Raw genomic sequence first — 6058 nt, forward strand, 5'->3', positions numbered from 1 at the left:
AGATTAACGGGGAGGGAAAGAAAATATGTTCATTTTTTAGGTGTACGGTTATATCACATTGGAAGATAAGAATCATAGACGAAGATGTGGCTATGGTTCAGGTCTTGAAAAACAGTACATAAACATGTGGTGGCTCTGTTTTGTCACTGTCGGGTCAAAGATTAACGGGGAGGGCAAGAAAATATGTTCATTTGTTAGGTGGGTTATATGGTTATATCCATGGTTTAAAATTTCGGTTTCGGTAACCGTTTCGGACCCACCAAAAACCGAAATTTCGGCCCGAAATTTGGTAATTTGGTTCCAAATTCCGGACCGAAATTCCAAAATTTCAGCCGAAATTTTGTAACACTTTAAAAAAAAAAAAAAGTCATTAAACCGAAATTTGGTAAATTGTGAAAAATTGAATTTTGGAAAATTCCGATTTCGGTCCCCACCGGTATCCGAAATTTCGGACTTCGGTCGAAATTTAAAACCAATGGTTATATCACATTGGAAGGTAAGAATCATAGACGAAGATGTGGCTATGGTTCAGGTGTAGAAAAACAGTACATTAACATGTGGTTGCTCTGTTTTATCAGTGTTGAGTAAACACTCAAAACTAAAAGCAAGATAATGATGCCCTTTTACGACTTGGTTTTTTCAACTTGATTTTATAGAGCATCTTTCAGAAGCTAAGTGACTTGATTGTTTTAGGAGAATTTATATGATGGGTGGCCGTGAAAACACGTGAAGTCTAAAAAAGTAGGTACGGCTCACTTTTTTTTTATGATCCAAACCGTTCATCTATTTGGGCACAACGTAAATAGGTTGCGCCCCAAAAATCATTTCCATGGGATGAGCCTAACCCTCCGATATAAGGAGATTTACAAAAATCATTTATGGAATCTTCAGCAGATCGGAGGATTAGGATCATCCTATGGAAATGATTTTGGGGGCACAACCCATTTGCGTTGTGCCCAAACAGATGAACGGTTTGGATCATAAAAAAAAAGTGCGCCATACCTACTCTTTTTAGACTTCACGTGTTTTCAAGGCCACCCATCATATAAATTCTTGCCCACACTTCTCTTTTAGACCTGGCAAAAGGCGACCCGTGCCCGCGGGTTGACCCGACCCACCCGCGAATTTGCGGGCACGGGTCTAAATTTTAGTGACCCGTCAAAATCTAACCCGCGGGTGACCCAACGCGCAAAAACACCGGTCGGGTCGGGTCAACCCGCGGGCACCCGCATTTTTACTGTATTTTTTTATTTTTTTTTAGAATGTTATCAGCACTACTGTTTTAGTGTTTTTTACGAGGGAACTCCTCACTTTATAAAAAGTACGGTATGTTCCGCACCATAGGATTATCCAAACCGTCCATTAGATGGGCCATAGCCTAAATAGGTTATGCCCCAAAATTATTTCCATTGGTTGATTCTAACCCTCCGATCTATAGAGGGTTAGGATCAAACCTCTAACATTCAGATTGGAGGGTTAGTATCATCCTATGGAAATGATTTTTGTACCATAACCTATTTAGGCTATGGCCCATCTAATGGACGGTTTGGATCATCTTATGGCATACCATACTTTTAATAAAGTGAGAGTGCGCTCATAAGAAAACACAGTGTTGATAACATTTCCTTCTGTTTTTTATTTTATAATAATTTGCTACCAAACTTCTCCGAGTGGCAACTTCTCCGCATGGGCCATCAAATGTTAACAAGAAAAAAAAAGTAATCATTACACAGAAAAAGTAAAATAGCTAAAGTTTATAAAGTTTTAAATGAAAAATTACGTAGAAAGGGTTGTAAAGTTGTAAAATTACAAAAAAAATACTAATAAAATATAAAAAGTTATGACAATTACCAGAAAAACAGATACGGTCAAATCAGAGAATTATTACAATATATATTTGCGGGATTTGCGGGTGACCCGCGGGTTGACCCGTACCCGCCCGGGTGGGGTCTGGGTACATGAAATGGCTACCCGCAGAATCGAGGGTATTTTTTACCCGTACTCGTTGGGTCTGTACCGCACGGGTGGTACCCGTACCCGCCCTGGTTACCCGTTTGCCAGGTCAACTATCATAAAAGAGAGATACGCAAGCATGAGCCCACGAGAAAGTTTATTTGACTAATGCACCTCGTTGAGCTACCACAAGCTCAGGGTTTTATTTTACGCAACAATATAATAGGGAGAATTTATATGGTCGACCGCAGCCAATAAAAAAAAAAGTAGGGCCCAACAGACCATTCATTTGTTAGGCCCTAATGTAGATAGGTGTGATCATAAAATCTCCTCGATAGGATGATCCTAACTTTTTTATACGGTGGCTATAACAGAAAAAGACATTTAGTAAAGTAATAATTCGCCTGTGTTCTAAAAACGATTGATTTCCGTTTTGTTTTCTTAAAATCGCCGGTGTAATCTTTATCGGCAGTGTATATATAATTACCAGCATTTTTTTTGTGGACGCCGCTAATTGTCGGAGCGATTCGGCTATATATTCGCATGATTAAACAATTTTCATCTACACGGGGGGCCTAGAAGTGTTACTTGGGGCTTGTGGCATTGCAAGATAATATATTATCACCTAAAAATGTGAAACAATAGAAGATCCATTGAAGAAATGATATGAAAATTAACAGTTCAGAACATTAAGGTTAGGGCTGCAACTCGAGCCGGGTTTTACCCGACCCGCATCGACCCGACCCGAAAATACCCTGGGTTGGGTTCAGGTTTCATGGGTTTCAAGTCGAGCCGGGTTTAGCATTCAAAAGCCCGCATGAATCTTGGGTCGAGCCGGGTTTGAAGGGGCCCGACCCGACCCGACCCGAGTTACATAAGTTATAGTATGTACATTTTTTTCTATTGTTAGTTAAAAGTTAAAAGTGAAAACCCACGCACCCACTGTTACTGTATGTGAGTGTAATTTCTGCTTCTATGAGTTGAGTTGATTCAAGTGTTTGATTCAGCATTGTTTGATTGTAATTACAACATTGTTTGATTACAGCATTGTTTGATTGTAATTACAACATTGTTTGATTACAGCATTGTTTGATTCAAGTGTAATGTGAGTGTAATTACATCATTGTTTGATTCAAGTGTAATGTGAGTGTAATTTCTGCTTCTATGAGTTGAGTTGCCTTGCCAAACAAGAATTTTCCTTAAAAAATTGCGTCGACGTGAAAAAACCCGACCCGACCCGAACCGACCCGAGATTTATCATGGGTAGGGCCGGGTTTGGGAATCGTGGGTTTTCCGAAAAAAAACCCGACCCGACCCGACCCGAGATATTTCTCGGGTAGGGTTGGGTTCTCCAAAACCCGACCCGCCCGACCCGAGTTGCAGCCCTAATTAAGGTTGCCCAAGTGTTACTTGGAGTCTATGGATCTTGTTATTAAGCTAGTTGGAGTGAGATATCTTCCCAAAGGATGTAAACAGAATGGAATTTATGCTTGAATCATATGGTAGGCTGATGGTTGGATGTGTTAGCTGTAATTACAAAGTAATTATTAGCAGAACTTAACTCCGAACACGGTGATTAGAACTTGAAACTGCAAATTCCCTCGAACTATTCGACGAACCCACGATCTGCACACGTCTCACAAACACAGAAAGAGAGTTCTTCTGATCTGAAGAAGACTTTAGGGCTTGATTGATGGAATCATAGGCACACACTACTCGGATTAGGGACCTCTCTTTTGATGGAAAACTAAATCTGTAAAGTCTAAGTGTCCTCCCATCAAGGTTACCCAGATATTTTTAGAGTTTGGGAATTAGGAATTTCAATTCCGCCACACTTCTGCTACGTTAATTATCTTTAATTAAAAATCCCTTGGGATTTATCTCTAAAACTCCTTTTGCAAATACAACTCAAAGTGGACAAGTTTTTAAAAGGGAATGTGTGTCCACCACATGTGTGGGTCTCAATATGGGCCACACTTAAAATGCCAACATTCTCGCACTTGGTCTACATTGGCACACATTCAAATTGTGAAAAGACACTTGGAGTTTTAGGTACTTATTTTGAAAACCAGATGGTCATAGAATTTTGGAAAACCTTATTGTACACCCTTATACCGTGTTTCAAATGTACGAACCATAGCGACGCACACCTCCAACTGTAAATGTTACCTTCTATGTATCACATACACTGGTTCTCACTAATGTACGCTTTATTTATGGTTTAGTACTTTATTGAGTAGGCTGGCAATGCCCATTCGCAGTACAGAAAACAAGGGTTTTAGAGGTGGTCAAGACCGCCTCTATAAAGTTACCCACCCACCCCTATAAATTGTAGCGCGGCGATTCAGAGCCCGTCATTGTCTCCGCAGTCATTGTTTCATATAGCGGCGGTCTATAACGCTGTTCTATATAGCACTGATAGAGGCGGAAATAACCACCGCTGTATAAACTTATAGAGGCTGTCGATGGGGCTATAGAGGCGGTCAAGACCACCTCTATAAGTCTTTCATTTGGTAAGAGAACATGGTTATTCGGACGGAAAAGACATAGGCAGTCTAGACCGCCTCTATAGTTTAGTATTTTTTAAAAATAAATTATTAATTTTTAAAAATCCCCAAAACCTGTAACCTATATACACTCATAACACTTGTTGAGAAAATCTGCCGGGCAACCCGATCCGATCGTGTGCAAATTAAACGGAAAAAGTAAAAGTAAACAAACAAGCCACAAGATGAACACCAAGAGTTTACGTGGTTCGGCCAAGCCTACTCCACGGGCAAGAAACACTATCTTCACTATGAGAGAAAAACAAAATACAAGGATTCCAATGAATTAATCACAAACCCGCAACCCATTCCATGCTTCTCAAACCCAAGACTGTACCCAAGAGAACCCCGAGAAATAACCCAAGAGAAAAACCTTCTCTTCTCTCACTCTCTCCTCTATCTCACTCTCTCTCTCTCTCTCTCTCTCTCTCTCTCTCATTGGTTTGAGACAGCCGACACACCTCACGCCCAACCTCTTGCCGTTCTGCAAAGAGAAACTCACTCTTGCAGTCACACTAGCCTCCCACACACTATTTGTGTGAACAAAAGGCATTTATATACTTAGGTTTATCAAAAACCTAAATGGCAAAGTTTCTATTTTACTTTCCCAAATCACCGTGGGAAACAAGGTGGGAAATAAGGCAACTTCCCAACAATCTCCACCTTGGCTTATTTCCCAGTCACCTGAAGATTTTTAGTTGATGTCGCCACCGATCCACTATTGCCGCAAACCACCATTGGCCTTTCGAAGTACCAGCTACACACCCTCGAATCACCTTGGTTCTGACTCTACCGATTCGATCAACACGGCCAACGCACATGTGTAGCTGCCAACCCATTGACTCACCTAGTCAACCTTGGAGAGGGATCTCGTTCCATCCTCCCCAACGCAGGTATTGTCATCCTCTCACCATCATCCGCAACCTGGAAACTTGTCTCTGTACTAACTGCGAAAGAGACCCTACGTGTGCACGCACTATCACTTCGTTTCCAATTAGCTATCGAGATCTTAGGAACACTAGTCACCATGTCCCCAACCAGACGATACAATCTGCCACTCTTCTCACCTTTCATCAGAACCATACAGCTGTGTGTGATTTTCATGGCTCCACCTGCAGCTGAAAACCTCCAACCCCTGGAGTCCAACCGACCAAGAGACACTAGATTCTTCCGTAGCTTTGGGAAATATGCCACACCACCCAAAGTACGAACCACTCCATCAAACATATTGATCTTCACCGTCCCAACTCCCTTGACTTCGCAAGTAGACCCGTCACCCAAGAACACTACACCCGCCCTTGTCTCCTAGAACGTATCAAAATATTCCCTCCTGGAGCATACATGAACAGAGCACCCTGAATCTAAAATCCACTTATCAAGAGGAGAAGTGTGATTACCTGTGGAGACCGTGAGAACGTCTCCAAACTCTTCGCTCTGTTCATCCGTGTGGACCCCGATCCGAGAGGATAAGTGCGACGAGGGACGTGAGATCCCCCTGCAATCCTCAAAGATCTCCACAATGTGAATGAGAGCTCTACCAAGGAACTCTCAAAATATGT

Source organism: Tasmannia lanceolata, unplaced genomic scaffold, assembly GCF_043159265.1.
Source record: "Tasmannia lanceolata isolate RefF3 unplaced genomic scaffold, GAP_Taslan_0.1 ptg000018l, whole genome shotgun sequence".
Classification (NCBI taxonomy): domain Eukaryota; kingdom Viridiplantae; phylum Streptophyta; class Magnoliopsida; order Canellales; family Winteraceae; genus Tasmannia; species Tasmannia lanceolata.